The sequence below is a fragment of the Ornithorhynchus anatinus genome, chromosome 8, assembly GCF_004115215.2.
Source record: "Ornithorhynchus anatinus isolate Pmale09 chromosome 8, mOrnAna1.pri.v4, whole genome shotgun sequence".
In the NCBI taxonomy this organism is placed as follows: Eukaryota; Metazoa; Chordata; class Mammalia; order Monotremata; family Ornithorhynchidae; genus Ornithorhynchus; species Ornithorhynchus anatinus.
In genome coordinates, this window is record NC_041735.1 from 24,182,980 (window position 1) to 24,208,947 (window position 25,968).

General features: G+C 44.2%; 1 long non-coding RNA gene across 2 annotated transcripts in view; it reads right to left on the reverse strand.

Moving 5' to 3' along the window:
* Positions 1–925: 925 nt before the first annotated feature.
* The window catches only part of LOC114813672, a 106,980-nt gene continuing 81,937 nt past the window's right edge, over positions 926–25,968 (reverse strand). For both annotated transcript variants that reach the window (XR_003761385.2, XR_003761386.2), the window contains exons 3-4: positions 2,372–2,563; positions 926–1,090 (exon numbers count right to left, since the gene is read on the reverse strand). This is a non-coding gene — a long non-coding RNA (uncharacterized LOC114813672). The remainder of the gene's footprint in view (positions 1,091–2,371; positions 2,564–25,968) is intronic.

Genomic DNA, 25,968 nt, shown 5'->3' on the forward strand with positions numbered 1-25,968 from the left:
CTTCCTCTTCATAGCAGATAGACAATCACTCTCCCAACCTTCAAAGCCTTATTAAAAGCACACCTCCTCCAAGAGGCTTTCCTCGACTAAGCCCTCATTTCTTCTCCTCCTACTCCTATTGTGGGGCCTTTGCACCCTTCATTTACCACTTCCTCAGTTCCACAGAACTTATGTACATGTCCATGATGTATTTATTTACAGTAGTGTCTGTATCCCCTTCCAGAATGTAAGCTCTTTGTGGGCAGGGAACATCTCTACCAACTCTGTTACATTGTACTCTCCCAAGCACTTGGTACACTGTTTGCACAAAGAAAGTGCTCAATAAATGCAGTTGATTGCTCTGCACACAGTAAGGACTCAATTAAAAAAAAGATTGATTTGTATTTCCTAATGCACCCCCCCCCCAATTCCCTTCACGAGGAGAAAGTAGGAATCATCTTCTGAAATGTTGATCATTCTGCTGGGGCTGACCCTCAGCTCTAACTTCATTCAGAGGATCCTTTTAAAGAAACACTCTAGATTAGTGTACTTAGAGGAACACTTTATTATGACCAATGAATGAGAGTCCTTTGGAGGAATGTTAATCCTCAGAAGGAGGGTGAAGTGGAATTGGAGAGTGATTTAGACATTTGAAGTGGCCCTTGGAAAACATTTAATCCTTAACCGAGTTGTTTCATCTGAGGAATTTTTTCCTCTGTGATTGTGTCCTCCTGCAGAATTACTCAGTAGTGATCATTTATCCAGTGGATTACAGTCCTTGTGACACTTCTGGAAGAACTCTGATCCTTGGAATAGGGTCCTAGAAGACTGGTCAGAGACTAAGGACTTTGTAAACGGAACTCTGAAATGGCTAGAATCAAAGCTGCAATGAGGGCAGTTTGAAAAATGTGGTACAAGACAAGCTTGTCACAAACACGTTTTCTCATTAAGGTTCATTAATTTTTATTTGTAAATTTTAGAGACCCTGTTATACAAGAGCAAAATGAAACCATTCTTTAAAACATCTATGCTTTGAAACACAGAATACATTTTACCCAATGTTTGAATGACCTTCTTTTATCCATCTTATCCACTTGAAATCCTCGTGTTTCTGAAATGATCAAATAGAGAGTACTTTGTTTAATAAATATTTCTATCCAACACACTTATGAACTTTCTCCAAGGCTCTTTTTTTCTTTCCTCTTTGTGAGCGTTTTCAACTTCCCTCTGTATTTGTTCATTCATTGTCTTCATCTTTTTGCTAAAATCTTCACTATTTCAACTTTTCTTGACATTTCCTCCCCCTCGGAGTTAATTGTTTGTTGTCCCCCCGCTTTGCCCTTCATGGCTTTCCTCTATAGAACAATACCTTTGCCTTCTGTGGAAAATCTCTGGGCTCTACAACCTTCGCCAGTTGCTTCTAGGAGACACAGTTCACTCCATATAGGCGAGTTGGTGACTTACACTATGAGCCCCATGTGGGACAGGGATTGTGTCCAACCTGATTACCTCGCAATAGGTACAAAGTGGAAAGTGGCAAGTATTAAGTACTATGCACTTAGAACAGTGCTTACTTAACACCCTATTAAAAGCTGAACAAATATTTTAAAAAACTGGCAAAGCAGATCTCAAATGGTTCTGCAGCCTACCCGGTATTTTCAGCAAATGTTTTATTCTTTATGCTCAGGAACTATTACAAGCAGCTTCTAATTTTGCACAAGCTTATAATCACCAGATATTTTACAGTTTTAAAGTGTCTTTATTATTGCTGGTACTTATTTTGGTCACAGCCTACTTTCTGTTTGCCTTGGGGTAGGGTAGAGGCAGGTAGGTAAATGAGAAGCATCCTTGACTGCAAAAATGGAGACTTCCACCGAGACTGACAAATGAACCTTGATCCTGTGATTTCAGGACTGAAAATCTGCTCCGAGGATTAGATTAAAGCGTTGGTGGTTTGCCCAGGGCCTCTCCCACTCTCTCATCCCTCTGGTCATGTTCGCACTGGTCGAGGTCATGGGTTCTGATACCAGATCCGCCACTTGTCTGCTGTGTAACCTTTAGCAAGTCATTTCACTTCTCTGTGCCTCAGTTACCTCATCGATAATAGGAGGATCAAGACTGTGAGCCCCCTGCGGGAGAGGGTCTATGTCTGCCCCGTTTCACTTGTATCCCCCCCAGCACTCAGTACAGTGCCTGGCACATGGTAAATGCTTAACAAATACCACGATCATTATTATCATCCGGTGATGCCCAGGGAGAAGGTAGGAAAAATCCTTGAAAGACCAACCCCGCAGAAGAAACCAAAAAAACAACTTTGGTTTGAATCTGTCTTTCTGATAAGCACATTTAGAAATGAAATTGCCATTCAACATTTTCTGTATCAAATCATTACCTCTATGTTCCATCAGCGATCCTGCAGGAATCTGATGTTAACTGAGGAGGTATCCATGGGCCTTGTTTTCTGGGGGAGTCTGATCTGCTGCCCTTGCGTCCACTTCGGTCTTTTTCCCAGCCCTTTCTGCTCTGGCTTGTTAAGAGGTGTCCCTCTGCTGCAGTCTTTTGGAACTTGCTGTGCCGAAGCCGACTTCGAGTTTGGGAAAGTGGAGGGTAAAGGGAATAAATGAGACAGAAAAAAACACATCATCGTTAAAAACATAAAAAGACACAAATCTGTCACATGGCAGAAATGATCCCTTCATTGTTATGGTGATTTATTGAGAAGCTAATTTTAAACAAGCTTTTGCTTCCAAAAGCACCAACACAAAAACAAACAGGAAAACAGCCCAGTGGACAGAAGCTGGTAGCTACTGAACTATTAAAGCAATAATCTCATTTGCTTTGTAGTATAAAAAGCAATAAATGGCTGTTTACCGTCTGAGTAAACGCAGGATGAATCGGGAAAGCGGGTTATTGTTTATATGCTATAAAGCCGTGAAGATTGTGGCAATCATACAATAGGCCACAAGTCGAAAATTAAACTCAGTGAAATTAAACACCAACAAATTTAAAACAAATAAAGAAAATACTTTCATTTTTCCCACCCCCACGCAGCACATAATTAACCTGAGGAGGGGAAATTATTGAGGCAACCAGGATAGTAAATTTGAAAAGAAGGACTCAACATCTCTGTGAATGAATGGGAAAACAGTCATCAGTCACACTAGTGTAGCCCAGCACAATAGCTTGGGTGTTTGTGTCTGGGGCCCAGGGCCTGAAAGTAATTAGACCAGGGCTAAAAGAAACCATACTGGGGGAAAGTAGGCATTTTAATTAAAGTTGAAATTATGACCCACCAAATTAGTACTGTGTTGTTGTGTTTGAGGGGACTAATGTGCACTGCCATTAGCTAAGTCATCATCCTAGTGGTGGAAAGGGTAGAAGGACCAGTTAACGTCTGGGAGTCCAGTCCTAATTCTCCAAGATTTGTGGGAGAGCCTCAGGCGGGACTAGGCGGGCAAAGGTAAGGGCCAGAGACACTAAACTTGTTCATGAATGCTCTTCCCCAGCTTCGCGCAACCCTTCTATCTTCTCAGCACTCCGTGAGTGAAACCTTGGAGACAGCTCTGACTCCTCCCTCTTCTAGGGTCCCTAAAATCAAAGGATCATCAAGTCCTGCGGACTCTCCAGGAGTGTATTCCTCACCTTCCCTTTCCCATTGCTATCCTAGCCATTCGCTAGGCTCTAGTCTCCTCACATCCCTAGAGTCAGAACCATCTTCCAAATTCTGGACTTTCTGCCTCCAACTTCTCTTCTCTCTATTCTATTCTTCACCCATGGGGAAGAATCACCTTCCTTAAGTAACAGTTGGGTCGGCTCTGAATCTTTCTAAGGCCGTCTGTGTGTAAATCCTTTATGGATTGGGTCGACCATTCCGGGTTGACCATTTCAAACCAAGAAATTTTCCCAAACCGCCGGGAACTCGGAATAGTTTCAGGATGTCTAGCTGAACAGTAATATAAATATGTTACAGATACGTACATAATTTAACTAGCATAACTTAACAAATACCACAATGAATGAATCAATCAATCATATTTATTGAGAACTTACTAAGCACTTGGGAGAGTACAATACAAAAGAGTTGGTAGAAACGTTACAAATGAAATATCGTTAAAGCACCACCCCCTTTTTCCATATCCTGGAAGCCTCACTCTGTTGCCACCCTCTCCAGTGGACTTCCAGTAACCCCAGGTTCACTGCTAGAGGAACTATGCTCTCCCTGTAAGCTAACTGTGGGCAGGGAATGTGTCTCTCTATTGTACTCTCCCAGTTACTCAGTACAGAGCTTTGCACACAGGAAACACTCGATAAATACAATTAAGCGAATGAACGAATAACAAGGACAAGGGTGGCAACTGATCGGGCAGGGTACCAGTTTCTTGGACTCCCATTCAATCCCAATCTTTTCTTATTGCTCCTCATGGGGGCAACCTAGGAGTTTGGTATGCCTAATCGACCCTACCCCTGGAAAACCCCTATTAAGAAGCTAAAATACCCTGTACTTATATAAAGGGCCATATGAATATGTTGATATTCTCTTGAACTACTGGGCCAGGGTGTTTGGGATAAAAGAGGGTGTAAGTGTCCACTCCCCTCAACGTAGGGCAGGGTTACATCCTGCTGGTTTCCTAGTTTATACTCTGGGGAACACCCAGTTGGACGCTTCACAGAACAGAGAAAGAATGGGTTGGGTCCAATATAGTAATACAGTAATGCCAGAAACATCTGCCTTGTGAACATGTCCCAAGTACGTGTGTAAACCTATGCAAGGAACTCTACTATAAGCAATGACACATTCCATTCTTGGATTTAGCACTGAATTAGGCTGAATCATTATCTCTGTAGGCCTCCTCTGTAGGCACCATTAATTTTTTTTATGGTATTTATATGTGCTCGCTATGTGCCAAGCACTGTACTATGCACTGGGTTAGGTATAAGGATGTCAGATTGGAAAAAGTCTCCGTCCCTCATGGGGCTCCGAGTCTTAATCCCCATTTCACAAACGAGATAGCTGCGGCACAGAGAAGTGATTTGCCCAAGGTCACATACCAGACAAGCGTGGAGGCGGAATTAGAACCCAGGTCCCTCTGATTCCCAAGCCCATTCTCTATCCACTAAGCCTCACTGTTCTACACGGTTTAGCCCTGGAGATTGGAATCTACGGTGTGCAGGATTGGTATCTATGCTAGCGTGGCTCAGTGGAAAGAGCCTGGGCTTTGGAGTCAGAGGTCATGGGTTCGACTCCCGGCTCTGCCACTTGTCAGCTGTGTGACTGTGGGCAAGTCACTTCACTTTTCTGTGCCTCAGTTCCCTCATCTGTAAAATGGGGATTAACTGTGGGACCACCTGATTACCCTCTATCTACCCCAACGCTTAGAACGGTGCTCTGCACACAGTAAGCGCTTAACGAATACCAACATTATTATCATCATCATCATCAGGACTACCCCAGGAATGAAGAGGGTTGGTTAGTCAAATCTGAGAGATAGAGGAGTCCAATCTTCCCACCAGGGGGCATTACACAAAAGGAGAGAGGGCCGGAGGTGGAGGGCTGTTTCCTGATCAGATTAGGAGATAACCTATAGCTCAAACTATCAGAGGGAGAGTCCCCTTTGCTTATCATATTAGCAGAAAGGGAGAGAGGAGGCTTGAAAGCAGGGAAATAGACTTGGATAGAAGAAGGACTTTGAATAGTTGATACGAATAATATGAATAATATGAAAAGGAACTTCATTCCCCGATAATTTGAAGCCGATAGTAATCGGATGAGCAGAGAATTTAAGAAAGAACCCAAGTTCTCCTCGGGGGAGAATGCAAACCGGGCTTCAGTAGTCAAAGTGGGGCGACGCTCAGAGATGCCAACTTCTTGATCTCTTCAGTTGGTAAAGTGCCAGCTCACAAAACTTTTATGGTTTGTCGTGGTTCATCTATTATTCCAGATTAATAAGAGGCACAAGCATAATTTCTACGATCACCCATTCCCCGTGTTTTAAGGGTCATATTAGGCGGAAAGAGATGGCATCCTGAATTCTAAAAAAATGAAATCTGGCAATCCTGCAGTGATAAGAGTTTGAACAGGCTGATCTAAAAATGATGAGAACATAAGGCCCGTAATTGTTTGAGACAGCAAAATATCAAGATGGTTTAAGAAAATAATATGACAATGTTATGGGAAATTTCTTGGAAAAAAAATCACTGAATTTCTAAATGCAAATCCTTCAGCTCAGAGTGATGGATCGATCCTATGAAACTCTACTATAAACACGAAGCGGGAATGGAGAGGGGCTGGCGCTGACGAGAATAGAAAGGATTTTGTTGGTGACGGTTCCTAATATCCTTTGAAGGTTTATTTGCGGACGGACAGGGCTCGGGTATTTTCAATTTGATTCTTTGGGCGGGTGGCCTCTGTAAACACGTGCCCTGCCGGGGAGAATGTAGGAGTACTGACCCTTGAGATCGAAGCCATCGTGGGCCAGACCCTGTTTCTCAAAGTAAGATGTGGTTTTGGCTGTCCTGGGGAAACCACTTACACCTGGTTTGCTTCAACAGCGCTGGGCAGGATATGGTTTAAGACCTGGCACATCCTGACCAAGCGTACAGATGTCCTTGCTCTCAGCACAGGCTTCCACAGTGAAAACCAGGCACAACCCTTGCCCTGTTTCACCCTCCCAGCCACGATTCAACGATCTAAGCGCAACATTATTTTTGACGTCAAGGGGGCAAAAGGGGGTTGGGGGGGACTCTTTGGCTGCCTTTTTTTAATTCTCCTCTGTCTCATATCACCCCCACCACCGTGACTAAATCCTGCTTTTTCTCAATTCCCCCTTCTCCCTGAAATTCTCAGCAGAAACATTTTGGATTATTGATTTAGTTCACAGGTTCAACAACTTGTTTTTATACATATTTCATTACATCTAGTCATTGGCGGATTTTCCAGGGGGAAAAATCAGAAATTATCACGAAGACTGTTTGTTTACCTTGCCTTTCAGCTTGCCTTTTTCCCACATGCTCCTCTCCAAACAGGGAGCTTCTAGTCGGGGCCATGAGCTGGCTGAAAGCTGCCAATGGGCGTGGGTGAGAAAAATAAGAAGGGAGAAAGAGATTCTGTCTCATGAAATACACCGCTGGACTCTAGGGAAACAAATTCAGGTTCACACAAGAGTCTTCTCTTGAGCTAGTGGACAAGGGAGAGTTGGATCAAGTGAGGAGGTCAAGGTTTTGGGAAGCACGCAGGTCTCTTTAGGTTTGTGAAGTAACAAACCTGAAATGAAAGACAAGGGTCCTGGGATAAGGGACCTCAAAATATCAATTCCCCAAGCCTGGTGAGGGCAGGGAAAGTGTCTGCCAACTCCACTGCAGTGTACTCTTCCTAGCGCTATGTACTGTGTTTTGCACATAGTGAGAAGCAGAACGATATAATGGATAGAGCACGGGCCTGGGAATCAGAAGGTCACGTGTTCTAATCTGAGATCCACCACTTGTCTGCTATGTGACCCTGGGCAAGTCACTTAACCTGACTGTGCCTCAGTTCCCTCATCTGTACAAAATGGGTATTAAGAGTGTGAGCCCAATATGGGACAGGGACTGTGTCCAACCTGATTAATTTTGTACAAATCCCAGTGTTTGGAGCAGTGCCTGGCACATAGTAAGCACTTAACACATAGCATTTTTAATAAGTGCTCAAAAAGTATCACGGATGATGATGATGGGATTTATCTGCTGTCACATGAAAGATTTACCCCACCAAATGCTACAAAGCCAATGTCCTCTAATGGATGGATAGAATGATGCTTACTCCCTCCCTTCACCCTGCAAAAGCCAGATGCATTTCTGTCTTCAGAGGGAGCTTATGTGTGCCTGGAAAACAGTGTGGGAAAACCAAGGCAGAGAAAATAGATAACTCATCTTTGAGATCTGAAAAGTATTTCCAGAAACATAATAATAATAATAATGATAATAATAATAATAATGGTATTTGTTGAGTGCTTACTATGTGCAAAACACTGTTCTAAGCGCTAGGAGGGATACGAGGTTATCAGGTTGTCCCACTTGGGGCTCACAATCTTAATCCACATTTTACAGATGAGGTAACTGAGGCACAGAGAAGTTAAGTGACTTGCCAAAGTCACAGCTAGTGAGCGGCAGAGCTGGGATTAGAACCCATGACCTCTGACTCCAAAGCCTGTGCTCTTTCCACTGAGCCATGCTGTTTCCCCAAGGCCAGGGTATACTTCTGTTGTTCATTCTAAAATTTGTCTGCATTTTACCTCTATTTCTGCCTACCTGTGTATCATTTAAATTGCATATTTTTGTGCAACCAAGGATAAACACACCCACAGTAAATTTTAAGTAAAGGAACTCTAAGTATGTGTCCAAGAAGATATGCTACTTTTTGTTTATCAACTTTGTTTTGTTAAGATGTGAATCCCTTTCCATGTATGTGTATACATATATACATATGTATATATATATATATATATACAATTGTGGGTTTTTGAATCCCAGCTCTGCCACTTGTCCTCTGCGCTTAAAAAATACCATCATCATTATTTTATATATATATAATATAAATACATATATTTGTATATATGCATATACATGGCACTCCCCTCCTTAGATGAATTTCTTAGAAGTACATTTACAGATAGAAACCATGAAGAAAGAGGCTGAGGAGACTCAGTGTATTAAATTTTCTTCTCCACTTCAATAAGCCAGACGATTTATGAGCGAGATATGCACATCATCTGAATATGAATTGAGGAACTGATTAATAAGTTCCCATACACCGAAACTCAGACAGCTGTTTAGGGAAGTGCCTGCTCCCTTCACTTGAAGCTAACAAGGACATATTCGTACCAGAGGGTCTCCATGTAGATCCTTAGATTCATTCCATTACTGAAGATTGGTTTAAATTGCAGCTGCTTTTGGATGGTTAAGAGCTAAGCTTCATCGTGTTCTCACTAATCTCTTCTCTAATGCTTGTTGTTTAGTGTATTAACAAAGTTGTGTTCAGTGTAATTTTCTAAACAGGATCCCATAAGTGAGCTGAGAAAAGTCTTTGTACGTGTCGAATTCATTTTGTCTTGGCAGTGTCTCTCTTTGTAGGTCTCAGTGGATCTCGATAGATGCAGTTAATCCCTTGCTCTCTCTGTCTCTCTCCCTCCACGTCTCCCCATTATTCTCTCCTTCTCAGTTCTCTCTCCCTCTCTCTGTTTTGTTTTTCTCTTCTCCACCCACTGGCTAATTCAGCCTCACTTCCTCCGTCCTCACAGGCTGGCTCTGGAGCTCAAGCACAATTTACTCTTGGCCGCTGAAAGCTGCAGAATCGCCAACTTTGGCAAAGGGAGTCACTTTTCCCAAAATGAAAATCAGATTCTGAGGGTCAAAACAAGGTCTTCCTCCTGCCAATTCCTCATGAGGCTTGAGTGGGGAAAAGTGGCCACTACAGGACTGGGTATTTCGTTTCATCTTGGGCCTCAGCAGAAAGGCCAAAGTGTAGAATTTTTCTTGGGTTTGGGCAGAGGAGCTGTGATGGAGCCTGAAATGATCTGAAGTAATTGAAAGGAGCCCTCCTCAGGAAACCTGAGGGCCCTTGCCTCCACCTGACATTACTATAATCCTTGAGTTTATTTATGCCTTCATTTTCGTTGATTGATTTTTCTCTCCGCTTAATTTACGTATCTCATAAAAGTGGGGCACATCAGAGATTCTCTCAATTAATCAATCATTAGCCTTTACTGAGTACCTACTTAGGACCAGGCACTGTATTAAGCACTTGGGAGTGTACAAGTCCCCTGTCCTTAATGAATGTACAGTCCAATTTCTTTCTCTCTTCCTTTCTTCCTCTCTCCCTTTCTTCCTCTCTCCTCTCTCTATTTCTCTTTTTCTTCCTCCTTTTTTTATTTTTGCCACTGTCTCTCTGCTCCCAAAAGACGCACAAACAAAGCTGTTGGTTGTGTTGTCAGTGTCCCCAAACAAATATTCCAAGTTAATCCTGGTATGTTTTCAGTTTCCTGGTTTGTCTTGGGGGTGAAAATCTAGACTCTCTCATTTTTATCTTCTGTAGGTGTCAACAATAAAGAGTTTGGTCTTTCCAGAAAAGAAAGACCAGTGACATTACTTTGTTTCTCTGAATTGGACTCAGAGAAAGAAGCATTGCAGCCTAATGAAAGGAGCGCGGGCTTGGGAGTCATAGAACCTGTGCCACTTTTTTTATGGTGGTATTTGTTAAGCGCTTACTATGTGCAGAGCACTGTTCTAAGCGCTGGGGTAGATACAGGGGAATCGGGTCGTCCCACGTGAGGCTTCCAGTTTATCTCCATTTTACAGATGAGGTCACTGAGGCACAGAGAAGTTAAGTGACTTGCCCACAGTCACACAGCTGCCAAGGGGCAGAGCCGGGATTCGAACCCATGACCTCTGACTCCCAAGCCCGGGCTCTTTCCACTGAGCCACACTTGCTTGCTGGATGACCTTGGGCAAGTCATTCAACTTCTCTATGCTTCCATTTCCTCATCTATAAAATGGGTATTACTTGCACTCCCTTCCCCTTTGACTGTGAGGCCCATATGAGATAGGGATTGTGGGCAACCTGATCATCTCCTATCTACCCCAGTGTCTAGTATGAGCTTGGCACTCAGTAAGCAGCTGAAAAAAAAATTGCAATTATTATTAGAACAATTAATTTATGAATTCCCTTTAAAATGTAAATGATTCCAGGGGAAATGCTAAGACTTGACTGTATTCTTTTGCCAAACTAGTATTTGCCAGAAATGCTAAAGTTTTCATATTTTTGCCTCCGTATTTAACTTGGCAGTTCAGATCTTAGTTTACCACGATGTAGATGAAAAGGGTCCGATGTAGTGTATTTATGAAAAACACAGTTATAAAACCTGATAACTTGTTCTCTCTCCTACTTAGGCTGTGAGACTCACGTGGAACAGGAACTGTGTCTAATCTGATGGTCTAGTGAATAGAGCACAGGCCTGGGAGTCAGAAGGTCATGCGTTCTAATCCCGGCTCTGCCACTTGTCTGCTGTGTGACCTTGGGCAAGTCACTTCACCTCTCTGTGCCTCAATTCCCTCATCTGTAAAATGGGAATTAAGACCGGGAGCCAGAGGTGGGACAGGGACTGTGTCCAACCCAATTATCTCGTACCTACCCCAGCGCTGAGAACAGTGCCTGCCACATAGTAAGCCATTAACAAATACCATACTAATTATTATTATTATAGTAATTGTTAAGCGCTTACCATGTGCCAAGCACTGTTCCAAGCACTGGGGTAGATAGAGGGTAATCAGGTCATCCCATGTGGGGCGCATAGTCTTAATCCCCATTTTACAGATAAGGTAACTGAGGCACAGAGAAGTTAAGTGACCTGCCCCAAATCACACAGCTGATAAGGGGCAGAGCCGGGATTAGAACCCATGACCTCTGACTCCCAAGCCCGTGCTCTTTCCGCTGAGCCACGCTGCTTCTCCGATAATAATCATTATCATTATTATAATCATTATTATTATTATTATTAGGACGGTGCTCCGCTCACGGTACGCTTATAACAAATACGATAACAGCGACGTGAAAAGACCACTCGGACGGGAGGTGGGAAAGAGAAAACATACTGAATTGGCTTGCCCGGACGGACACGGGTGAGACCGTAACAAGGCCTAGGCAACATTTATAACTTATGTCTCGATGCTCCTGCTGCATTTGCTGCTGCTAGGGATTGAGGAGGTATGATTGGCAGAGGCTGGAGGCTGGCATAGTAACCCGGAGCAGGGGAAGAGAGAGTGATCTCGTTGAAACTCGTTGGAAAAAAGTCAGTCACGAAATCGGTGCCCGAGCCAAGACAGATAATACCAAAATCAGTCCTTTCCTCTCCTTTAAAACTGCAACCGTTAATCCAAGCATTTATCCTATCCCGCCTTGATTACTGTATCAGCCTCCTCGCTGACCTTCCTGCCCCCTGTCCCCACTCCCATCCAAACTGCACTCTGCTGACTGAATCACTTTTCCACAGAAACATTCAGACCAGGTTTCCCCACTTGTCAAGAACCTCCAGTGGTTGCCCACCTACCTCTGCATCAAACAGAAACCTTACCATAGATTTTAAAGGACTCAATCACCTAGCTCCCTCCTAACTCACCTCGCTACTCTCCTATTACAATCCATCCCACGTACTTCGCTCCTCTAATGCTAACTTTCTCACTGTACCTCGATCTCGTCTAACTCACTGCTGATTTCTCACCCACGTCCTGCCTCTGGCCTGGAACTCCCTCCCTCTTCCTGTCCTATAGGCAATTTACTTTCCCACTCTTCAAAGCTTTCTTGAAGGTACATCTCCTCCAAGAGGCCTTCCCTGATGAAGCCCTTTTTTTCCTTTGCTTCCACTCCCTCTGCATCATCCTGACTCATTCCCTTTATTCATCCCCCCTCCCCTTTCAGCCCCACAGCATTCATGTACATATCTGTGATTTTTTTTATTTATATTGATGTCTGTCTCCCCCTCTAGACTGTAAGCTCATTGTGGGCAGGGAATGCGTCTGTTACATTGTTACATTGCAATTTCCCGAGCACTTAGTACTGTGCTCTGCACCCAGGAATCGTTCAGTAAATACAACTGACTGACTGATTGTCTGACACACTGTATGGTAGAGTTGAGCCTGAGAAGTAATTTAGGACTTATAACACTCTCCCAATAAGAAGTTTCCATGAGAAGGAGGAACTCTGTGTCTGTGTGTGTATCTATGCATTTGTGAACTCTGTGGTGGAGAGAGGGCCAGAAAATGGCCCAATAAAAGCTTAATCCAGCAAGATGGAGAAGCATGTGCCTAAGGCTTAAAGTAAATTAGACTGGGCCTAAAGAAATTTAATAAACTCTGCCCTTCCTTTTCTATTTTCTTCCTGTTAAGTTTTCACGGGAATTTGTGGAGAAAATTGAATAATAGGTCTACACCAGGTGAGCGTGTTTTTCCCGAATAAAATTTTCAGAAGACACGACTTGTTCTGCCGTGGTAGGCTGAGGTAGGCTGTATGCTTAGAAACTAACCAATGGTGAAACAGAGGTAGGGATACCACAATTGTTCAGGGAGGCCTACACCCCCAGGCCAACCTCCGTGCCTCATTTTCCCAGGGTCTTTTGAGCCATCTCTCAGTCTCCCATCAACCCTGTCACCCACAGAACTTAAACAGTAACATTGGTGGGTTGAACCAATGGTCCTTCCCATGCAGGATTCTGCCTTCAACAGTGTCAAGGGGTTTTGTTTGAAGGAATCAACCTTCAGGACGCCTACCCTAAGAGGGATGGTCATACCACTTATCATCTCTAACTCCCCTCCTCTTCTCTGCCCTCCCTCCTAATACCTCACTGGGAACTGAGAAGCAGTGTAGCCTAAGGGATAGAGCTCAGACCTGGAAGTCAGAAAGACTCGGGCTCCAATCCTGACTCCGCCACTTATCTTCTGTGCAACTCTGGGCAAGTCACTTCACTTCTCTGGGACTCGGTTACCTCATCTTTAAAAAGAGGATTAAGACGGTGAACCTTGTATGGGATAGAGCCTCCCTCTAACCTGTTTAACTTGTATTTAACCCAGTGGTTAGTACAGTGCCAGGCATATAGTAAGTGCTTAACAAATACCATAAAAACAAAACGAAAAAAGCCTGCTCGTCCAACTATTTATTCAAACCCCTTTTGAATGTACTTCTATTTTCTGTTGCCACAACTTTCTGTCGTAACAACTTCCACATGCTTGCCGCCCAGAGCGTGAAGTGTTTCTTTTTTTTTATTTTCATCTGACTACCTTTAGACTCCGATGGATGTCCCATTGTCCTGGTGTTGGGGATTTGGTCAACAACAACTCCGGGTTTCTTCTAGCCTCCCCCTTCCTGTGACCAGCATAGGTAACTTAATCCAAGCAGTTGATGTTAAGATTATAGGGGTGGAAGACGGAAAGGGCAAGTCCACCAATGCCCCCAGCAGCAATTAGGAAACGGGATTGCAAGCTCCTTGAGAGCTGGGATTGTCTCTATCAACTCTACTGTATTCTCCTGATCGCCTAGAGCAGTGCTCTCTACAGAGTGAAAATTTGTTTTTGTAATGATACTCGTTAAGCATTCACTATGTGCCAGGCACTCTAATAAACACTGGGGTAGATACAAGGTTGTCTGGTTGAACGCGGCCTCTGTCCCGCGTGGGGCTCACAGTCTTAATCCCCTTTTTACAGATGAGGTAACTGAGGCACAGAAAAGTGAAATGCCTTGCCCAAGGTCACACAGCAGGCAAGTGGTGAAGCTGGGATGAGAACCCAGGCCCTTCTGATTTCCAGGCCTGTGCTCTCTCCACTAGGCCGTGTTGATGTTCAAAATATGTCGCTGACCGATTGATCAAATAGTCTTCGAGCATACCTCTGCCGCATTCAGTAGCTCTGCCACTTGTCAGCTGAGTGACTGTGTGTAAGTCACTTAAATTCTCTGTGCCTCAGTGACCTCATCTGTAAAATGGGGATTAACGGTGAGCCTCACATGGGACAACCTGATTACCCTGTATCCACCTCAGCGCTTAGAACAGTGCTCTGCACATAGTAAGCGCTTAACAAATACCAACATTATTAAATACCATTAGGGTTAAGTTTTCTGAGTTAGAAAAAGGGTGGGGGAAGTATGACGATCCATTTGGTTGAAGTGAGGGATAGAGCGTGGCCCGGTGGATAGACCATGGGTCTGGGAGTCAGCAGGACCTTGGTTCTAATCCCGGCTCTGCCCGTGGTCTGCTGTTTGACCTTGGACAAGTCACTTCACTTCTCTGTGCCTCAGTTACCTCATCTATAAAATGGGGGTTAAGATTGCGATCCCTAGGTTGGACAGGGATTGTGTCCAACCTGATTGGTTTATATCGACCCCAGCGCTAAGTACATTGCCTGGCACCTAGTAAGCACTCATCAAGTACCATAAAAATAAATAAAAAGTTTGGTCAAGTACAGAAAGCACCACTGCATAAAGACCAGCTGCCTTGACTCCCAGATTCTCGGTTAGCAGGAGTTTACTACAGTGCAGCAGAGTTATGACAAGTTATGATAGGTAAAGTCTGTCTGCACTGTATACATTTTAATGGTCAAAGAAGTATGTGCTCCTTCATTAGATCATAAACATTTTGATGGTAGAAATGAAGCCGACCAATTATAACGGAGAAGCAGCGTGGCTCAGTGGAAAGATCCTGGGCTTGGGAGTCAGAGGTCATGGGTTCGAATCCCGGATCTGCCACTTGACAGCTGTGTGACTGTGGGCAAGTCACTTTCACTTCTCTGTGCCTCAGTTACCTCATCTGTAAAAATGGGGATTAAGACTGTGAGCCTCACGTGGGACAACCTGATGACCCTGTATCTTCCCCAGCGCTTAGAACAGTGCTCTGCACATAGTAAGCACTTTACAAATACCAGCATTATTATTATTATCATTACTAGAATAGCCATTCATTCAATTGTATTCACTGAGCGCTTACTGTGTGCAGAGCACTGTACTAAGCGCTTGGGAGAGTACAATAGAGCAATAAAGAATCACATTCCCTACCCACAACAGGCTTCCAGACTAGAGTGGGGGAGACAGACATCAGTACAAATAAATGAAATGACAGTTATGTACATAAGTGCTGTGGAGTTGGGAGGGGGGGAAGAGCAAAGGGAGCAAGTCACGGTGATGCCGAGGGAGTGGGAGTTGAGGAAAAGTGAACCTCAGTCTGGGAAGACTCCAATAGCCCTGTCAACATTTGCGGCTCCTGTAAGCCAATCCTACCGTTTGACCGATTAAGGTGCATAGACTCCTCATTATTAGGAAAGAGGAAGCTCCTCCCCCAGGGACACCGAGAAGGATGTCTGGCGAGGTGATTTTCTCCTGACGGTGCCACTGTCTAGCTGCATGATTTATGGAGAAAGGATAAAGCTAATGATGCCTCGCAGGATAGTGCACCTTCTTCAACGCCCCAAATGCTTTGCAAATCCAATCTTGATTCCCCCTCTCAGCATACCTCAGATAGGGGCTGGGCATCCATTAGTAAACCCATTTTCAAGGGGCGCAAATGAGGCACACGGAGATAAAAAGATGTCAAAACCGCGTATCATTTCAGTGCTGGGCCTAAGCTCCCAAATTCGGTATTCCCTAATTCACAGACCTGGGATGAATATGTAAGTGGGGCTCTAGGAATGTCTGAGGAATCCACCACGCCTATATGGCTACAGAGTCAAGCCCAGAGGGTTCAAGAGCAAGAAAACCTGAATGAACTCCATCTCTGGCCATACTGAGACAGGAACTCAGGACGTTCAACGCTCCCCATCGACCATTCATTTTCCTTGTGATCTCAAAGAAGTCATTCAATCACTTGTCCCGTGGTGATACATTTAAAGTACCAATGTGGCTCACACTTTCCTATCCATCCAAACTGTTACCACATTAATCGAAGCACTTATTCTATCCTGGGTTGATTACAGGATCGGTTTCCCCTCAGCCTCCTCCCACTGAAATCCACAGTTCGCCCTCCCGCCCAGATCATTTTTCTACAAAAACATTCAGTTCATGTTTCCCCACTCCTCAAGAACCCCCAGCATTTGCCCATCCACCTCCAAGTGAAACAGAAACTCCTTCCCATCGGCTTTAAAAAACTCCATCGCCTCTCCCACTCCTACCGTATTTTCCTGATTTCCTACTACAAGCCAGCCCTCACACTTCACTCCTCTAATGTCAACCTCTTCACTGTACCTCAGTCTTGTCTATCTTGTGGGCAACCCCTCACCCATGTCCTGTCTCTGGTCTGAAACTCCCTACCCCCTCCTATCTGACAGATGATCGCTCTCCCCACCTTCAAAACCTTAAGGAGGTTTTCCCTATTTAAATCCTCATTTTCTCTTCTCCAAATCCCTTGTCACCCTTGCTCTTGAATTTGCACCCTTTATTCACCCCACCCTCAGTCCCACAGAACATCATGGCTCACTTGATAGGGCACAGGCCTGAGAGTCAGAAAGTTGAGGGTTCTAATCCCGGTTCTGTCTGTTGTCAGCTGTGTGACCTTGGGCAAGTCACTTCACACCTTTTTGCCTCAGTTACCTCATCGGAAAATGGGGATTGAGACTAGGACCCCAATGTGGGACAGGGACTGCGTCCAACCCTAACTTGTGTGATTCTACCCCAGTGCTCAGTACAATTCTTGGCCTACAGTAAGCACGTAACAAATTCCACAATTATAGATGCAATTTATTTATTTATTTTAATGTCTGCCCCCCACCCCAACCCCTAGACTCTAAGCTTGTTGTGGGCAGGGAATGTGTCTATAAACTCTGTATATTGTATTCTTCCTGTTCTCTGCACATAGTAAGGATTCAATAAATAAGATTGATTGATTGACCCTTTACTGACAAGAGTGAAATCTAGACAGGGAGAAGGGGTGCTAGGTAGGATCCCCATGCCAAGCAGCTTCTCCTCCCATTTGGAAGTTCTCTGGCACCTGAGAAGAGAAGGGGAAGATGGATGGGGGGGAAGAAAAGAGGAAAATGGGGCAGGGAGATTTCCCAAGCATAGCCTTTCTTATAAGCATAATTCACTTAAGGATCTCTACAGCTGTATTTCTACAATCTGTCATTCACCTGCAATGAAACACAGCCTATTTCCTCATGTGGACTTCCAAATGACACAGAGACCTTTGGGTAAAAACGCTCTGATTTCCTCATATGTAAAGGTTGGGCATTTCCTCGGTCTACTCTTGGAGGGATTATCATAGGTAATTAAACATACTTCATTAGCAGAAATATCTGGTGCCAAATCTCTCTTTTAGTAATGACTTTGGAATTGAGAATGCAGATGAAGCATTAGGGCAGATACACGGCAGACAAGTGGCAGAGCCGGAATTAAAACTCACTACAAACTGAGTTCCGGTTGCTCAGATCTGACACCACTAGAATCAAAGGATTGAAAGTAGCATGCCAGAAGTTGTGATCCTCCAAAGGTGAGGAAAGGGTTAAGGCAATATCTATCCAAACCCTGACTCTATGGCCCCAGGGAAGAAGACCTGGATTTGTCAGGACAGACTTGACCTCAGTGAGGGATCATTAAGCTTACCTAGTGAGGACCTCAAGAGACTTGAACACATAGTCCCATCCCTTGGGGTTATGCCACTGGAGTTAGACTTTTAGCTAGTGACCAGCTGGGATTCCATTTCAGCTTTGGTTATGGATTAGTCCTTGGAGCTCTTGGCCACGTGATTCTTTGCAGATGACTCTTGGCTATGCTAAGAATATGGAGCCAGAGAGAATCAGTGTGGCCTAGTAGATAGAATGTGGGCCTGAGAATCAGAAGGTCCTAGGTTGTAATTCTGGCCTTGCGATTTGCCTGCTGTGTGACCTTAGACTTATCTATACCTCAGTTCCCTTATCTGTAAAATGGGGATTAAGACAATGAACACCTGTGGGACATGGACTGAGTCCAACTGATTAGCTTTTATCTCCCCCCAGCCCCACACACATGTGCTCAGTACAGTGCTTGGCACCTAGAAACCACTTAACCAATGCCATCAAAAGAGCTTCCTAAGTAGTCTGAAAGAGGTAAAAGAGATCAGTGATTGACTCCTGTCTTCCCTCAGGACTTAAGCTCATTGTTCTTTTAATTTCCAAGCCTACAGATCAACGGGGACCTTCAAACCATACCCGAATGGATTGGCCATTTTGCCCAGGACAGTTTGGTTGCTCCTTAGAAGTATCTCCATCAGCCTCATTCACTTCACCTCCTCCAACTGGAGGGTTTGCCCTGGTCGGTGAAAAGAAGCAGAGTTCCTTAGAGTGCTGATTCAGGCCACATACCATCTGGCTGGGCCCAGCTGGCACCCTGTGAAAGTTCTGGCATGGACCATTCACGTTGGGAACACCAGCCTGGCTTCTGAACAATTTGTAAAGCACGTTGTCAAGATGGAGAATTCAATTTTGATTTTGATTATGGTTATTACTGCATTTAAAAAGCCTGAATCCTTCCAAGATTTCTACCGATTGTCCCAGAAAGAAAACATTTTCATTGTGTGGCCATGATTGGGAACACATGTACCAGACACACCCCACTTAGCTCGGCTTGTCTCCCTCTCTTTCCTCCACTCTCTTCCTTCTCCTCTCCCTCTCCTTCATCTTCCCTTTCTCCAACCTCTTTCTCTCCTTTCAGCCCCACCCTGCCCCGTGTTACCAATTAAACAGAAACCAAGCCAAATTTGGCGTTTCCTTTCCGGACTTGATTGCGGAGGCCGGGTGGATTAATTACCTGAAGAAGCTCTGAATTCCCTTAGGAGCAATCAATAGTGGGATGTGGGGTCAGGCTGCTTGAGGAGACATGACTAATTTAAATCTCCACCCAACCAGGAAAGAAATTAATTTTAATGGAAGGCAGTGTGGTCTCGGGTTGGAGGAGGAGTACGAAGGGGAGGGTAGGAATTTGGGAGTCCTGTTTTCTATTCCTAGCTCTGCTACTAACTTCTCTGTGAGACACTGGGGAATTTTGACTCGCTTATTGAGGGATGTTGGTAGGTTCCTCACATGGAATCTTCCTCCAGGTTTAGAGGGTTTTTCATGGTCCTTGCGGGGTAGGGAATAGGTAACAGAGGAGACCTAAGTTCTTGCATTAATTATCACCATGGGGTGTTACCAGCATCAAGTTGCAAAAGAAAGGGGTGCATTGTTCTCATTTTTTTTTCTGCACAGAGTTAGCTTGAGGAGCTAGGTTCAGTAGGAGAAATTCTCACTGGTAGCCAAAATGCCAGTATTTTAATAGTTACTTCATCTGAGGTTCTTAGACATTAAGTTTAGGATGGGATTTATTGCTGGAAATGGCAGAGATAAGTCCATGTAGCCTCGGCTAATCAGACACACACACACACACACACACACACACGAATATATTGAGAGAGCAAGAGAGAGAGAGAGTTATATTTTTTTAATTCCCATTTACTTAAAGTAAACAAACAGAGAAACCAGGCCCTCAGCCCCATTACTTCAATAAATAATTGTAGGTTTCTAGATTTAGAATATTGATTTAAGCAGTCCTTTTCTTCTAGAAAACTCTGTAGAGTAACCACCCACATGCCCCCTTCCTACTGAGCTAACCGGTGCAGAATCCCCTCCCGGAAGTGGAAACCCACAACGCCCATAAGTGAAATGGGTCTCAGGCAAGGAGATATCCTGGACTGGACTAGGGTTGACCTTCAAGTGGTTAGTGAAGAGGAGAAACTCACTTGCCACAAACAGCAGTAAAATTCCAGCTGCCCTACAAAGGGTCAGTTGATCGGTATTTTCACTCAACTGTGCTTTTCTTTTTAATGGTATTTTTAAAGTTTTTACTTTGTGCCAGGCACTGTACTAAGCACTGGGATAGATACAAGCAAATCAAGTTACTCCCAGTTCATGTCCTACATTGGGCTCACAGTCTAAATCCCCATTTTACAGATAAGGTACCTGAGGTACAGAGAAGTTAGGCAATATGCCCAAGGTCACTTCTCTCCCTTTCTATCCCTCTCCCCGTCTCCCCGGAACTTGATGAAATCGGTATCGTTAGCCTGGGAGACCCACGAACTTTGGAAAAATAAACAGCATGGTTTGGGGTGGGGGTTAGAAGTGGCTTAGTGGAAGACAGAGTGAATGAGAAACAATCATAGATTGCAGGTCAGGATATTATATGCCCCCATTTAAAAGAAATTTTATGGAAGATGGTCTTCATGGGCCTAAAACCTATATCCTAAAGAAAGGATCAAGGAGGCTTGTTCCAATCATCTTTCCTTGTTCTGTAATAAAAATGTATTTTTTTCCCAAGAACAATTTAGTATGGCCAATAAAAGCCAGGCTAATTTCTAAATCAGCATGTAGCCAAGTCAGCCACCCAGTAGCTCTGTCCTTGGGCAATATAACTGAAGTGCACACAATCTATACTAAAGCGATCAGCTTCTCTCTGGCCTGCCAAGGGGATGCGTTAGCTGAGCCCAAAATATGACAGGAGGAAATTTATGTGCAACTTTTACACATAATATCTCATTATGACTCTTCCCAATCTTTCAATTTTAAAAATAAACGGCCTTTGTAATGATTTTACCAGGAGGACGTTGGAAGTAAGATTGAAAAGGAAAGAGGAAAGTGGCTTGGAGACTGTTATTTCTTTCTTTTCTCCTCTTCTCATTTTTTATGGGGTTTCCCTACCCCCTCACCCATTTTTTTTTTCCTGAAGATATTTCCACTCAATTTAGAAAGAAATGGAATTTTTCTTGGTCAGGGTTTTCAAATCACAGAACGACCAACTTAATGAGGTCTCTGGCAATAGCAAAATCATTTCGACTGGTTGGTAAATAATGAAAGTTTCCACCTAGGTGGCAGTTGCATTTCAACTCAACCTTGGGAGTTTCAAGTTAGGCCCCAAGTCTTCCTCATTCTCTCCCCAAAGAAAAGTTGAGGGGGACCACTGAGGCTGAGGGTTAAATGACCAGGGTTTGCCATGATATAACCAAATCCCTGTTGGCCTTCCACCCTTTTCCGTCTATTCTTGACAGAGAACAGGCCACGGTCAAAATGAGGTGCAAAGATCAAGGGGCAAGACTGAAGAAGCAGTCAATCCCCTCTGCCCCCGCCTCCCAAACTGGGCCATTTTGACCACTGGAAATCACATGGGTTCTGTATGTTGTTTTTAAGGTGGTACACCGTGTTTTTTTTCTTTGGATCTCGGCGGAAATATGTCATTTCCTTTCTTCCAGAAGAATCTCCCTTCCTTTTGTCCACTGGCTCTCCCACCCTCACCCTAGGCATCTCCCTCCTCTTTATCCTCAGTTCTAGTAGAGACGTGGGTATACCAGGAGTTAAATGTGCAGTTAAGCAGAGACTCTGGTCTCTTGTAACCCCAGAGACTATTTCTGCCCTTGGGAGTGGCCGTGATTTATTCACTTAAATCACAAGGTGGGAGAGGAGGGAGGACAGATCAAAAGTCTGACCCAGCTCCCTAAGTGGCCAAGGTAAATTTCCCTCTATAGCATATTTAGCAAATGATCCTATAAACCCCAGACGAATCTATCAGGGAAGGCAAAAAAATGGTCTCCATTGTCTGGTGAGGAAATCGCAGCATGGTAGGCTCTGGGAGCCCCCTCGGCGGAGAGGGGTAATTTCCTTGGCTTTACCCCTCTCTAATAAATCACTGCTGCAGAGTCTGTGTGGCCTCTCTGGTTGGTCTAGGGAGCAAGTAACCAGAACTAAAAATCCTGTAAGGTGATGCCAAGCACTGGAATGCCACCACACCCCTGGGCAAGCTCTCCACCAGCTTTCTGTGGAAATGAATTCCGTCTGGAAGCAAATATCCCCTAAATGCCCAGAAATATGCACATTGGACCCGAGTGTGTCTTTCTTGCTTTCTGGCACTAAGGTCCCTCAAGTGTAGTTGGTTACTCAGAATTTTATAAGATACAGCACACATGGTTTCATCATTTTTACCCACGCCGAAAAAAAACACATACCTTCTCCACAAGACGTCCACACCCAGGCACAGGGCCCAAAGGACCACACTCTCCAATTGTTCTGATTTCCTCTAACTGCTATAAAAGTGAGTATGTTTGAAATAGCATGAATTAAACCTTTTAAATGTAATGTTTCATTTATTTAAAATGGATCCGGTTTCATGGCCTCTATTTCTTTCACTGGAATTCCTGCCGATGCAGGGGCTCACAGATTTCTTTCCCTCCCAGATTCCAATCCCTTCCTGACAATGGAGAAAGTTTACCCAGGTTTGTCTCTTCTGGCCCTGGTCAAGGTGGTAGGGAAATTGTTGTTCGGAATCATCAGTATCGTTATTATTATTATCATGTGAGAACCAGAGTGGCATAGTGGATGGAGCATGGGCCTGGGAATCAGAAGGACCTGAGTAAAATCATGGCTCCACCACTTGTCTGATGTGTGACCTTAGGCAAGTCACTTCCCTTCTCTGTACCTCTGTTACCTAACCTGTAAAATGGGGAGTAAGACTGAGAGAGCCCCATGTGGGACGCAGACTGTGTCCGGCTTGATTAGCTTTTATCTACTTCTGTGCTTGGTATAGTGCCTGGCACGTTGTAAGCACTTAATAAATACCTTAAAATAGTCAATGTCTTAAACGCTTACTTTGTGCTAGAGCACTGTGCTAAGACAAGTACACAGTTTCATTTCGGACTCAGTTTCTATTCCATACAAGGACAGAATCTAACAGGTAGGGAGAAGCTGCTGTCTCAGTTCTGCTGTACATGTTAGGAAACTGAGTCACAGAGAGGTTGAATGACTTACCCAAAGTCACCCAGCAGGCCAACGTCAAAGTTCAAGACTAGAACCTGGGCCTCAATTCCTAGTTCCATTAGGTCATATTGCTCCCAAAGTATTTTTATGCCGTTGATACAGTGTTCCCTGACAGTAGAAACCCATTTCTCCTTGTTCTCAGGGGCGAACACTTACCTCTGGGACTTATTAGCCAATGGATAACCCAGCCAGAGACTCAGAAACTTGTTTCTGAACCTTTTCGCAAAGGTCAACTGAGAGATGGAGGAAAAAGGGAGGTCACATTGCAGATGGCCAAGTTTCAAACCCACTTGGATCACATGAATCTGAAGAGTCAAACTGAACTTGAGACCCTGGTGAGGTTCAGCTTCTATTTACAGCTGGCAAAACACCACTTCCTGTTTCTAAGAAAGAGCAATGTTTAAGGGTACTGTGGACATCTTGCACAACCTCAGACTGAGTTATTAGAGGCTGGTGGTGAGAAGTTTGGGGTCAGGGTCAGGAATCCAAAATGATAATGATAATAATAATAATAACATTTGTTTAGTGCTTATTTTGTGTTCTAAGGGCTGGGGTGGATACACGCAAATCGGGTTGGACACAGTCCCTGTCCCACATGGGGCTCACAGTCTTAATCTCCATTATATAGGAGAGGTAACTGAGGCACAGAGAAGTGAAGTGACCTGCCCACAGTCATACAGCAGACAAGTATCAGAGCTGGGATTAGAACCCAGATCCCTCTGATTCCCTGGTCTGTGCTCTGCTCCACAGTGACTCTTTATCCACCTGGGTCCGATGACTCTTTATCCACCTGGGTCCGACTAGTCACGGGAAGAGTGAGAGCGATAGGACAATAGTCCTAACCACCTCCACATGGCTTCCGAGTGTGTGTGGAAGAAGGAACTGAGCCAGTTAGTTCAAACAATAAGGTTTCCTGGAGAACCGATCCAGATTTCCCAGGTTACTTAGGACAAGGGTGACCCATTTAGAGAACCATCCTAATCAATAAATAAGACTGTGAGCCCCTCCTGGGACAAGCTGATAAACTTCTATCTCCCCCAGTGCTTAGAACAGTACTAGTCACATAGTAAGTGCTTAACAAATGCCATAATTATTATTATTAATAATAATAATAATAAATCCATAGTATTCATTGAGAGCAGAGGACTGTACTAAAACTTTGGGAGAGCACAATATGATAGAATTGGTAGATTTGATCCATTCCTTCAAGGAACTTACACTCTAGTAGAGGAGACAGGCATTAAAATAAATTCCAGGAGGAGAAGCAGCAGAGTACAAGGATATGTACATAAGTGCTGTCAGGGTGGGGTGGGTAACTAAAGGCTAAAGGATACAGTCTCAGTCATTCAATCATATTTATTGAATGCTGACCTTGTGCAGAGCACTGTACTAAGTGCTTGGAGAGTACAATATAACAATATAACAGAGTAAATAGACATATTCCCTACCCAGTCTAGATGGGGAGACAGACATTAATAGAAATAAATAAATCACAGAAATGTACATAAGTTCTGTAGGACTGAGAGCAGGGGTGGTGAATAAAGGGAGCAAATCGGGACCATGCGGAAGGGAGTGGGAGAAAAGGAAATGAGGTCTTAGTCAGGGAAGGCCTCTTTGAGGAGGTGTGTTTTGAAGGTGAGACTTCAAAGGATAAGGTTCTGAAGACGAGGTAATTGTCTCTCAGAGGTGAAGAGAGAGGGCGTAGTTTGTAGATGATGCAGAAGAGAGGAAGGATAGAGCAGGGAAATAAGAGGTTAGTCAGGGAAGGTTTCTTGGAGGAGATACCATTTTGGAAGGACTTTGAAGGTAGGGGGAGTGATGGTCTGTACGATACTGAAGCGGGAGGGAGTTCTAGGTCAGAAGCAGGACGCTGGTGACAGATCAGCAGCGAGATAGACAAGAAGTTGGTGTTAGAAAAGCCAAGTGAAAATTTTGGGTTGTGGTAGAAAATCAGTGAGGTTAGACAGGAGGGGATAAAGTGATTGAGTGCTTTTAAGCGAATGGTAAGGAGTTTGAAAGGGTGGTGGATAAGCAACCACTGGAGGTTCTTGAGGAGTGGGAAAACACTGATTCAATGGTTTTGTAAAAAAAAAAAAATGATACAGGCAGCAGAGTAAAATATGGATGGGAGTGGGGAGAAACAAGAGGTCAGGAGGGCAGCAAGGAAGCTGATCCACTAGTCAAGGTGGGATGGGATAAGTGCTTGGAACAATGTGGTGGCAGTTTAGATGGAGAAGAAAGGGTGGATTATAGCATTATTGTGAAGGTAGAACCAACAGGATCTGGTGACAGATTGAACATGTGGATTGAATGAGAGAGATGAACTGAGGATAATGCCAAGGTTACAGACTTGTGACGCAGGGAGGACGGTGTTGCTGTCTACAATAATGACAAGTCACAGAGAGGAAAGGTTTTGGGTGGGAAGATGAGAAGCTCCAATTTGGACTTAAGTTTGAGGTTTAGGTGGGACTTCCAAGTAGGGGTATCCAGAAGGCAGGAGGAAATAGGACACTGCAGAGGAGGAGAGAGATTAAGGCTGGAGACGTACACTTCAGAATCATCTGCACAGAGATGGTAGTCGAAGCCATGGTAGCAAATGAGTGTTCCATGGGAGTGGCCGTAAATGGAGAATAGAAGGGGTTCCGAACTGAGCTTTGAGGGACCCCCACGGGGGTAAAA